The sequence below is a fragment of the Felis catus genome, chromosome B3 (assembly GCF_018350175.1).
Source record: "Felis catus isolate Fca126 chromosome B3, F.catus_Fca126_mat1.0, whole genome shotgun sequence".
Lineage (NCBI taxonomy): Eukaryota > Metazoa > Chordata > Mammalia > Carnivora > Felidae > Felis > Felis catus.
The window spans coordinates 99,396,325-99,408,953 of NC_058373.1; the positions used below are offsets into that span (position 1 = coordinate 99,396,325).

A 12,629-nucleotide genomic window follows, 5' to 3' on the forward strand; every position below is an offset into this window, starting at 1 on the left:
GTGGCAGGAACCTAAATGAAACTGGCTGAATGTAACCGGAGAGCTCAGAAACAGGTCCCACTTCAGGCTCAGCTGGATCCAGGTGCTGAGATGATGTCATCAGGTGTCTTTCTCGTCCTTTGGCCCTGCTTTCCTCTGCATGGGTTTGATTCTCAGACAGACTCCCCCCGCCCGCCTTCAGCAACAGGATAGTGTCGGCAGTGTAAGGCTTGCTCTCACCTGGTCAGCAACCACAGAAGAAAGATAATAACAGCTCCAGCACAAGTCACTGGCTATATCACTGGCAACATTTTCTAAGACTCTCCACTGGCTGGATCTAGTTCGAGATCCCACCCATCCCTGAACCCCAGGGTCACTGTACCACATGGGCAAAATAGCAGATCTAAAGGAAATTGAAGTGCTCCCACTAGAAAAAGAAGGTTAAAGTCAAAAACACTGATGCCGGTGTGCCTGGGTGGCTCAAGTCGGTTAAGTGTCCAACTCCTGATTTCAGCTCAGGTCGTGATCTTGTGGTTCATGGGATCAAGCATCCCTTTGGGCTCTGCACTGGGCATGGATCCTGCTTGGGATTCTCCCCCACCTCCCCCTCCTGCCCTCCCCTGCTGACATGCATGGGCTCTCTCTGTCTCTCAAAATAAATAAACTTAAAAAAAAAAAAAAAGGACTGATGCAAACCACATCTTGCCAGATTCATGCATGTAACCTCCAGTTTCTGCACAGAACCCAGAGTGCTCTGGCTCATGATGCTCTTACCAACCCATTAGAAGCCACACTCAGCTGCCTGGCTGGCCAGGCCCTGAGGAGTCGGGCCCCACCCTACCAATTCCACCTTGTTTTCTAAGCTTTCTTGTGGTTCATCCTGCAGTTTGCATTTTCAAACCTAACCCCACGTCTTTGTTTATGATGTTATTCCTCTGGAATGCCATTGCTCAACTCTTCAAGTAAATAAACTCGCTCGCCTTTCAAACCTAGTCTGAATTCCATATTGTCTGGGAATGACTTCAGGAAATACTTACCTCTTTCCTCTCAACTCCTATTGTCCTTGTCATCAGCCTCAAATAATTTAGTATTTGACTGTAGGTGAGGCCTTGTGCTGGGGTAGACACTACGTCCTTCATGGACTTTGCGGTTTTAGTGGAGGAAGGAGACCAGGAAATAGTCAATTACCAATCAGAATGAGAAGGTGTAAACCACAGGGAGCTAAGGGGAGGAGAGAAGAGGAGGTGAGGCTGGAATCCATGGCTTATTATATGAAAATCTTGTCTCTCAGGGTAAACTAACTTCCTTGGGAGTAGAAAACACCAGTTAGGCAGGCCTCGGTGCCTAGCACAGCACTTGGGAACACGGTAAGTACTCAACGGTGATTATTGATGGATTCGGCATAGCACACAGGTCTGCAGAGAGAAATGGGACATGGCAGAGGCGTGACTAGTAAAAGCTGCTGGGCTTGCGAGCTTGCCAAAGGCAGCTGAGAAAGCAGCTCCCTGCCGCACAACGGTCAGCAGTTGGCTCTGTGCACAGAACGGTGGACTAAACTGTGCCAACTGGTGCCAACTAGCGTCCCCAGGGCTTCCTTCTCCTCAGTCAGCAGCCCCTTAACCCCAGTGACAGCAGCACTCTCCAAACCAGGAGTGAGATCTAGTGGGCACCGGAGGGCCCAGGAGCCAGATGAATTACACCCCGCGGGCCCGCATTGCCTTAATTTTAGCCCCAGGGGAAGGGTCTTTTCCACTCTCCACTGGGAACACCATCTTTAAGTTACTGTGTCTACACGTGGCTATTTCAATTTAGACGGAAATTAACTAGAATTGAGTAAAATTAAAAATTCAGTTCCTCCGCTACACTAGCCGTATTTCAAGTGTCTGATAGCCACGTGCAGCTAGCGGCTACTGTATGGGAGAGCAGAGATCTAGAACATTTCTCTCGTTGCCAGAAAATGCTATTAGACAGTGTTGCTCAAGAGCTATGGTCAGCAACCTTTATCCCACGCCATACAACTAGCAGAATGTGCCTTATCTATGCGCCCAAATTTTGGCAAAAGACACACACATCCGAACAAAAAGGGAGAAAATAAAAGTACTATGATAATCACCACAATTGGTCATAGGTCGTGGTAAACTATACAGAAGAGATAGGCTGTGGATTAGGTAGCATTCCTAGAGTCTCCTAAGCCATACCTTTACGTCTATCTCTCTCATTCAAGAAAGTGAAATTATAATAATCATGATGATGAGCATTAAAGAATCTACTCCTGAAATCATTGTTGCACCCTATGCTAACTGACTTGGATGTAAATTAAGCAATAAAAAAATAATCATCATGATGATGATAGCCGTAATAGCAGTGGCAGCGACAATGATCAAGAGAACACTTATTAAGCACTAAACTATGTGCCAGGCACAATGCTGAACATTTTAAGGCACCAGTGGGGTCAATGCTCACAATAACTCTACGGCGTGGATATCTTTTATCTCCTGTAGCAGATATCATATATGCGTCATATCACTTTGATTTCAGCCACACTTGCAGGGGTTTTATTCTTCCCCAGGGAAATTCATTCCCCCCTGGGGGGCAATCCTCAACCAATGAGAGATGAGAGTCTGGATTAATGTTACAGGCACCTACCCTCCAGGGGATAATTCTGCGATACATTTCATATGGTTTCTTAGAGGGTCTCTGTCAGGACTGAGCCTCAATTGTCCAGAATAGTAACCAGCGCAGGAATACACTGTATTGATTTTTCCTCCCTGTCTCACTTTTTTTTTTCTTACTACATTTCCACTTTCTGAGCTCACCGTCACCACCATGAAACTACATTCATCCAAGGCCTAGACCCAGGCTCTGCTTTGGGAGGACATTCAAATGAATTCTCCTCCATTTTATGGCCCAGGAATTAGAGATTTGGAAAGGTTGATATTTCCCCAAGTTCCCCTTGCTATGAAGTGGAGATCGAGGATAAGAACTACATCCGTCTTGATTGCAAAATTTAACCCTTAACTACTATCTTATGCAAATTTGAACGTGAGTACTTGAGAAGGAGGCGATTAGAAAGTTCTGAATCAGGGGGCGCCTGGGTGGTTCAGTGGATTGAACGTCTGAGGACTTCAGCTCAGGTCAGGATTTCATGGTTTGTGAGTGTGAGCCCCACATTGGGCTCTCTGCCTCGCGGAGCCTGCTTCAGATCCTCTGTCTCCCTCTCTCTGCCCCTCCTCTGCTTGCACTCTCTCTCAAAAATAAACAAACTTGAAAAAAAAAAAAACACACACACACAAACCCAAGAAAGCAAGTTTTGAATCTGTTCTCATTTGTAGAATAAGTAGATTGTTTGTAAACTTCAAACCTCTGAGTTGCTTTTCTGGAATGAAGAAATCAGTGAACTCTTTCTTTCCTTCACTGTGGTCGCTTGGTACCTAGAAAGTGTTCACTTGCACAAAAAATATTTCCTGGTATCAAGGAGCCTGTGCAAGGAAAATCACAATGAGTCTAACAGGGAAAGTCCAAAATGGTTTTTCGGTTGTTTTTGTTTTGTTTTGTTTTGTTTTGTTTTTCAGGTCTTTCAGGAGGGGAAAATCCCCTCCCTTTCCAACTGCTCTTCTAACAACTGCTTCCCTGTAACCTCAGGGTCCAGTGACCCTCCAAGGGTCAGAAGCAGGGTCTGGGTGGCAGCGGAGGTTTCCAGCGACTTTGTTCCAAAAGCATTGATCTGAGGAAAGGATGAGAATCTCAAGACAAAGGCCCTTGCAAATGCAGCTTCAAGATTTCACCCAGAACTTCTTGGAAAGAGATAAGAATGGTGCTCATTTCCTTTCCCCACCACACCCCCCACCCCATTTCCTGTCCCTCCTTCAGAAATATGCAGTATCCCACTGGAGCTTGTCACACAGAGCAACAGATACTGCTGCATTTGCATAAGCACACACAGGAGAAAAAACTTGCTGTTCCAGACTGTCTGCAAAAGCAAACTGTCGCTTTAAGAAAGGGGTCAGCATGACTCCCTGGTGCGTCCCTTCCTGGGACAAAAATCACTGCTCCTACCTGTGGGCTATGTTGGTTTACTTTACAACAGCAGGTCTCAAAGAGTATTCCAGAACTCTTGAGGGTCCTAAGATCCTTTCCGAGGGTCTGCTAGCTCAAAACTATTTTCATAATAATGCTGTGGTATAATTTGCCTTTTCTACTTTCATTCTCTCCTGAGCCTACAGTGGAGCTTCTAGTGCCTATGTGATACTGACGACTGACGACTGATGTCACAGCAGATTGGATGCAAATGCACATGAGAGCCCAGCACTCTCTTGTTAAGCCCAACAGTAAGAGAATTTACAAAAATGTAAAACAATGCCACTTGCCTCCGTGTATTTTTTGGTTTGGGAACACATAGTTATATTTTATAAAAATATGTTATTTATATTAACATGTAATGGGTTTGCTGTTGCTTCAACGAATTAATAAGTGCATTATTTTTAAAAATTTGTTTCGATTTCCAATACGACAAATAGCAATAGATATAACCCACATAAGCCAAAGCCTTAATAATTTGAAGGTGTTCTCAATAATTTTATTTTACTTTTATTATTTTTTTTAATGCTTATTTATTTTTGAGAGAGAGATGGAGCACGAGCAGGGGAGGGGTAGAGAGAGAGGGAAACACAGAATCCAAAGCAGGCTCCAGGCTCCAAGCTGTCAGCACAGAGCCCGACACGGGGCTCGAACTCATTAAGCCAAGAGACCATGACCTGAGCCGAAGTCAGCTGCTTAATTGACTGAGCCACCCAGGTGCCCCAAGGGTGTTCTCAATAATTTTCAAAGTGGAAACTTAGGCCCTAAAGTTTGAAAACTGCTTTGTGAACAGTTTTCTCTTCCACCCCCTATTTTGCAGATGGGGAAATGTGTCATTCAAAATCTTATAGCTATTTAGTGTCAGAGTCATGAGTAGAACATAAGAAAAGATGACTCTAAAGGGCAAGACAGAAATGTTTTAGGTTGTCCCCTAGGAGACTGTTCAAATGTTTTCTAAAAAGACATTCCTGAATTCAGTTTCACAATGAGTGTCTTAAGAGATCATTTTCCGCTAAAAAAAGGTTAAAAAAAAATCATGGTTCTCTCACAGGTGTAAAATAAGCACATGTTGAAGATTTTATTTAATTCCTTATTGTTAAGGAAATCAGGTAGATGTTACAACTGGTTCAAAACAGAGGTCAAAAAGCAGACACATTTATAGAACAGGAACACTGAAATGAATTTGCAAGTGGTATAAAACTGTCTTCTTTTACATGGGGAGAGAGAAGCCAACTGAACCTCCACTAGATGGAATGTAGTTGCCTATCTAAAGTGGGAAGTATTTCACATAGCTCTCAGTTATCTATAACTCACAGAGTTATAAAACAGCTCAAAGGCAAGAAAAGGTGCCGAGCCCCCGTGGAAATGGAACCAGACAACTAGGAAGAGTGTGTCCTGAGCAATGCATAGCTTTCCATCCCGGAACAGGTGTTTCCCCACAACTGAGGCCCTATTTAGGTGCCAGGCACTGACTCAACGTAGGGAGTCAGAAAAAGAGGAACTCAGTGTGTGCCCTGCTCTCGAGATCTCACAATCCATTTGTGTTACCCTATTCTTTCTATACACTGAATAGTTTGTGTCCCCCCAAATCCACATGTTGAAATCTTAACCCCCACAACGTGATGGTATTCGACGGCAGGGACTTTAAAAGGTGATTTGGTGATGAGAGTGAGCCCTTATGAATGGGATTAGTGCCTTTATAAGAGAGACTTCAGAGCGATTCCTCATTCCTTCCACCATGTGAGGACACAGAGAAAACACAGCTGTCTATGAACCAGGAAGCAGGTCCTCACCAGACACCCGATCTCCCAGCACCTTGATCTTGGACTTCCCAGCCTTCAGAACTGTGAACAATAAATTTCTGTTATTTCTAATCTACCTAGTCTATGGTATCCAGCCATATGGACTACTGTATTCTGTGATATAACAGCCCAAGTGGACCAAGACGCTATGTAACCCATTACTGAAGTTGGAGATTGTGCTGGTTCTCATACACTGATGAAGTAATTCTTCGGTTCATTTCCATCTTCTAGGTAATAAAAGCTACCATCCATTTATTGCCTACTGTGTATCCTCCTTAAAGCCCCATCAGATAGGTAATGTTATCCCCTCATTTTACAGGTAAGAGCAGTTGAAGAAGTGAAGTCACCTACATGTCCAAGACCTCTCTCAGTAAGACTCGGGAGTCAAACCCTGGTGTATCTGGCGTCGCCTTCACTCTCTCTCCTAGTTCAGGGCTGATCCAGCAGAGCCTCCCTGGCAAAACAGGCATTTTGCAGTAAATATTCACACCAGAAAAGGCAATTAGTTGTGCTGACTCTCGAAAGTCATGGGTTTTTATTAACCCCTGAACTCAGTCCAGAATTTTCAACAATTCTCCGCTCAGTAATAGTAGGACCTCAAAGAGATGTTTTGTTTCCTTCATCTTTTTTGGAGGCTATTCCCAGATGGTATCAGAGAGAAAATTTTACAAAGATATTCTCTCAGAGAGGTGTAGAAATTACAGATGGAGTAAAAAGTTTGGGGTGACAGATGGCTTAGAGCCGGAGTTTGGAAAACCCCAGGCTGTGGGCCAAATCTGGTCTTTGTATGGCCTACAAATTAAAAATCGTTTTACGAGGTGCCTGGGTGGTGCAGTCGGTTAAGCGTCCGACTTCAGCCAGGTCACGATCTCATGGTCTGTGAGTTCGAGCCCCGCGTCAGGCTCTGGGCTGATGGCTCAGAGCCTGGAGCCTGTTTCCGATTCTGTGTCTCCCTCTCTCTCTGCCCCTCCCCTGTTCATGCTCTGTCTCTCTCTGTCCCAAAAATAAATAAAAACGTTGAAAAAAAAATTTAAAAAAAATGGTTTTTAGGAATGCCTGGGTAGCTCAGTCAGTTGAGCGTCTGACTTAGGCTCAGGTCATGATCTCGCGGTTTGTGATTTCGAGCCCCGCATAGGGTCAGTGCGGAGTTCAGAGCCTGGAGCCTGCTTCAGATTCTGTGTCTCCCTCTCTCTCTGCTCCTCCCCCGCTCACACTCTGTCTCTCTCTCTTTCTCAAAAGTAAATAAACATTTAAAAAAAATTTTAATGGTTTTTTACATTTTTAAATGGTTGGGAAAAGTCAAAAGAAGAAGGCTATGTGTGACTGTGAAAGTTATACAAAATTCAAAATTTCAGGGCCCCCAAATTAAGTTTCATCAGAAAATAGTCACAGCCATTCGTTTTGTATTTTTTGTGCCTGCTTTTGAGCTACAACAGCAGATTTGGGAAGTTATGACAGAAACTGCATGGCCCTGCAAAAGTAAAAATACCTATTCTTACCAAAAGTTTGCTAACTCCTAGCTTAGAGTGACTTTCTACATGAATGTTGAGAATAATTTCTCAGGAACCCCAAAGTAAGCAGTTCTGGACTTCTACATGGCACGAGCTAAATGTGGCAGGTTTCAGAATTATTTGGTTGCAGGGGGTAGGGGGTAGTTCTGTTACTGCAGGACTCTTGGTGAGAGGGTAAACCCCACTAGAAGCTTTAAGTTGTCATCTGAGTGTCACTTTGGGAAGGTTCTCCGCTGGGTTTCCTGCCGTGGGCACCACTATCACTCTGTTCCTCTTCTGTTTTATGTCCTGTGGAAGCTCCACTTGCATTTACCATTAATTACAATAATGAAAATTAAGTGGTGCCTCCTGTGTGGGAATTTTCCAGTCCCTGGCAAGAAGCTTCCAAATAATTTTTTTTCAAGAGCACCCTCTGCTGGTCACTTCTCAGAAAGCACCACATGATCACGTCTGCAGGTGGGTTTTGCCACCAGGAAAAAGCCAAAGGCAGGTTTTTCACAGCACGCGGCCATTAACGTCTGAAGATAGAGAATTCCACTGTCGAACTTGGTGAGAGAATAAAACTCCTTTTGAATGCACACTAACAATCTCCTAGTTAGATAGAGAAGCCTGGGGAGCACAAAGTCTTGTTGAGCATTGGCTTCCCAAACAACCTGTCAATAAGGCAAAGCTGAGTTTATTACTTAACCCCCATAAGGAAGACTGATAGGGTCTCAATAGGAAAAGGGGAAGTTCTGATTAAGACTTTGAAGTCTGCTTTTAGGTAGATTTTTTAAAGTGTGTGTGTGTGTGTGTGTGTGTGTGTGTGTGTGTGTTTTAAGTAATCTCTACACCCAACATGGGCTCAAATTTCAACCCCCAAGATCAAGAGTCACATGTTCTACCGACTAAGCCAGCAGGTGCCCCTAATGTAGATCTTTTAATGTGATGGGAAGGAGGTTTGGTTAGGATTGGGGAAGGATTACGGTTTAACAATTTACAACTAGGGGACACAACAAGATAAGTAAGGCAAATCTAAGAATGTAAACCATCTGCTGATGATTTGACAAGACTTTCCACAATTTCTCCAGTGAAACCAAGTTTTTCAACTTTGCTTTTCCAAGGTAAGAGTCTGTGCTAGTAAAGTTATGCTAATGAAGGTCATAGAACAGTGAGGGCACCTTAATGTAGACAATAAACTGTGGGGCTTGGGATAGGTGGTTTGGGCTCTCAGCTTCTCAAGATGGGGACTGTTGTCTAAAAAGCCCAGCATGGATGGGATATGCGCGAAGCCAGTGCCCCGGTGACTTGACACAAAATGTTGGGCCAGCTCTGGGCTTCCAGATTTGTTAGGGTTTTTCTTTTTTATGTTTATTTATTTTGAGGTAGAGATAGAGTTCTGGTAACAACTTTTCATGTTTAGATACGGGACTCTGTGGATACGAGGTAGCCCATGAAGGAAACCAGAATATGTCATCCTAAAATATGCCTCTTTGACATAAAAATTATTTTGAGTTGAAAGCAAACCCTGGGGGAAAATTCCCCCTTTTCTGGACTATCAGCAGGAAATAAATTCTTCTTTTTCTGGAGTCACACTCCCATCAGCCTTGCCATGGCATCGGAGGAATTTGCAAACAAATCTTATTAAACTAGCCCTTATCTTCCAAGGACTACCTAGCCCTAGTTGGATTACCCCTAGCCCAAATCCCTTTGTCTTGTCAATTCTTCACAAATTTACTGTTTCTTTGTCTAAATGATATAAAAGCTTCCCGGTCTGGTCACTTTACTCTCTTGTAAAAATTCTCATGTGCATGTAAATATTTTTAAAAATGTGTATGCTTTGGGGTGTCTGGGCGGCTCAGTCTGTTAAGCTTCTAACTCTTGATTTCAGCTCAGGCCATGATCTCAGGGTCATGGGAATGAGGCCCGAGTCAGGCTCCGTGCTGAGAGCCTGCTTGGGATTCTCTCTCTTCCCCTCTCCCCTGCTTGTACTCTCAGAATAAAAATAAATATAAAAAAGAAAAAGGTGTATGCTTTTCTCCTGTTAATCTGTCCTTCAGCTTAATTTTCAGACCCAGCCAGGGATGCTAAGAGGGTAGAGAAAAACTTTGTTCTCTCCAACACCTGCCAGGAAAAGAATTGATCTCCATAGGCTGCTGCAGTGCTGGTTAGTCATGTAAGTGTCTGCATTGGGCCCCGAGGGGGCCTAGCACACAGGGGCTCCACAGAGGTCCTCACTTCAGAGTTACTGAAGGTGCACAGGGGACAGGACCCAGGCCTGGCTGGATGTGGGGAGAAGTCAAAGAAACCTGCAGAGTTGACACTAGAGCTGAGATTCATGGGCTGGTGGGAACTCCTCAAACTTGGAAAGGAGGGGCCAAGGTGGGGGTGGGAGGTGGGGGCAGGCCTCCCAGGCCCAGAGACAGGAAACTCCCGTGCTCTGGGAATGGCAAATGGTTCTGTGTATTTGGACTCCAGTGTGCTTTGGCAACAATGCAGGGAAGAAGTCTGGGGCCAGGTGCTCAAGGGCCTGGTTTGCAAAAGTGAACTTTATCCAGGGCGGGTGGTAGCTGAAAAAGTTTTTGCGGTGAAGCGCCATGATTTGATTTGTTATTTAAAATCTACTTCAGCTGCAGAGCAGCGGCGGACAGGTGCAGAAAGGACTGACCAGCCCAGAAGCTGTTGTTGCAATAGACTGAGGGCCTTCTCTAAAAATGTGGCTTTGAGAGTGCAAGGCGGAAAGATTCAGGAGCAGAGGGCAGAATCACTGTGCCTTGCTGACCCACCGAATGTGTACAAGGAAGAGGGAAGGGTTTCTGGCTTGGATGATACAGCAATCGGCTGAGATAGGACATGCAGGGAAACAAGTGGGTTACTATGGAAGGTGAAGGGTGAGAATTTGCCATCCCCAAATAAGCCCCTTTAGCATAAAGATTATTTTAAGAAAGAACAGGCAGAGGAGGAGCTCTGAAAACAGAGTAGACGTTACCCTTTTGTAAGGGAAATTTACATTTAGAAAAGAAATCTACATTTGTGAGGGTGTCTCTTCCAGAGAGAGATGAGTGAATCCTAAGAAACTGTCATCAGTGGAGAAGCCACTGACTTAAATCTGTGTAATAAACCTTACTCTCTGGGCACCTGGGTGGCCCAATTGGTTAAGTGTCTCACTTGGCTCAGGCTGTGATCTCACAGTTTGTGGATTCCAGCCCCACATTGGGCTCTGAGCTGACAGCATTGAGTTTGCTTGGGATTCTCTCTCTCTCTCTCTCTCTCTCTCTCTCTCTCTCTCTCTCTCTCTCTCTCTTTCTCTGTGTCTCCCTGACTCATGCGCACATGTGCGTTTGCACACACACTCTCAAAATAAATAAACTTTTTTAAAAATTAAAAAAAAAATAAGCCTTACTCTTATTGACCAAACTTTTCCTGGTCGACCCCCCTACAATTGGCCTTCCCCAAACCCTTTTTTGTTCTTAGCTGATGGTCGTATTTAGGTCTGAATTCTAAGCTACCTCTTGGAGAGTTTCTCATTTTACCCTGGGTGTGTCCCATGTATACATGAGATATACATGCTAAAAACCTGTTCATTTTTCTCTTGTTAATCTGTCTTTTGTAACAGGGGACCCCAGCCAAGAATTTAGAAGGGTAGAGGGAAAATTGTTTTTCTCTCCTACCAAAGGTGATCTGTTCAGCTTTGGACATGCTGGCTAAGAGGTACAGAGGCGGGGGCTAGCCCAGGAAATGCAAAAGTAGAGCTCTTCTGAGAGGCAGGGATGGAACGGATAGTTAGGCTGCCTAGGCAGGTAGGAAGCTGAAGCATAAAATAGCTGAAATCTGCATAGTTGTCAGTGTAAGTGGAGAAGAGATGATGCCCCCAGAAGGAAAACAGTGATACTGGATAGCAAACCTGAAGGGACCCCATTAGAGGAAAAGCTATTTTTTCCCCTTTGCCTCTTTTCCAGCTTGTATTCTAGCCAGGACCTGCACCCCCCACCCCACTCTAGCCATGCCTTATAATGTAAATAGCATTTGTCCTCTTTGTAAGGGACAGGAGTGAATCATTTCTCTAGGGTAGAATACATCTAAGGAAGGACCAGGTGAGAGTGGCCAGAGGAAAGAAGCTATCATGCATATTTCAGACTGCTGGTGCTAAGACATCTTCACGAAGTCAAGATCTCTGGCTTCAGGAAATAAGTGACTTACAATGGACACCTGGACCTTGTCCTCATTCTGCCCAGTTTCTGGATGCCTGAGAGGACACGTGCACCAGACCACAATCATCACTAAACAACCCCAGAGCCCAAGCAAGCATGAAACTCTTTTCCTTTCCATGTGTCCCAGATGCTGTGTCTGTATGTCTCTCTGTATATATCTTCAGTAAACTCTCCCTTCACCTTCTGCTGGCTCCTGTTTGCTTTCCATCCTGCACAAAGCCAAGGACCCTCTTGGCTGGTCCTGTGGGCACCCCCTCTGGGTCCTTGGACTTGGCCTGCTGGCATCAATACCTACGCTGAAATGTCAATGGCTGAGCCAAGCGAGACTGTTTACACGTTCCTATGCCTCTCCCTGCAGGGATGGCAGTTCTTTCCCGAGGACCAGAGAAGCCTCTTAGGGCGCCTGCACACATCTGAGGACCTCATGCCACCCGCCCAGTGGAGAGGGCCTTGACAACGCAGAAGACCATGCTGAGAAAGAGGAAGGAAACAGACTACCCCGCCTCACAGGACAGATAGAGGAGGACAGAGAAGGTAATTAGTTTTTATGGAACGGAGGATTTGACCTATTTCTTCCTCTGAATTTAATCAACTCAATGCCTGAAAGATCGGGAGACGATAAAGTGGAAAGGAAATTGTTCAAATGAAGGCAGCCTCTGTGGGGATCCAGTTATGCCTGCTTCAGGAAAAGGAGCTGTGCCTCGCTGTTGCTCAGGTCTCAGTGGCTGAACCAGAAACAAATGGTCTTGCAGGGAGGCAGGGGAAAGTCCGAGTTAGAAACTCCTGCGCAGAGGAGGTCAGCTCACAGGAGTGCACCATGTTCAAGGACAGCTGCTCTCAGTCTTGAGCATGTCATCTCTGGGGCTTGTTAAAACACAGATTGCTGGCCCCACCCTCAGTCTCAGAGACCCTAAGTCTGGAGTGGGGCTGGAGAACTGCATTCTTAACAAGTTCCCAGGTGATGCTGATGCTGTTGTCCTGGGGATCCCCCTTTGAGAACCACTAGTATATGAAATTCCCCAAAGGGTGATGAACATGCCATCACTCAAGATGATTGTAGAAAGCCCACA

The 12,629-nt window shown here is 45.0% G+C and overlaps 1 long non-coding RNA gene across 2 annotated transcripts; it reads left to right on the plus strand.

Moving 5' to 3' along the window:
- The first annotated feature begins 3,253 nt into the window (after nt 1–3,253).
- On the plus strand, nt 3,254–12,414 carry LOC123386078. Of its 2 annotated transcripts, XR_006599593.1 has the most exons (4): nt 3,254–4,307; nt 5,940–6,089; nt 6,178–6,228; nt 11,918–12,414. It is a non-coding gene; the product is annotated as an uncharacterized LOC123386078 (long non-coding RNA). The 2 variants fall into 2 exon arrangements; XR_006599592.1 differs by lacking the exon at nt 11,918–12,414 and having other exon boundaries at nt 6,178–6,736.
- The last annotated feature ends 215 nt before the right edge of the window (nt 12,415–12,629 follow it).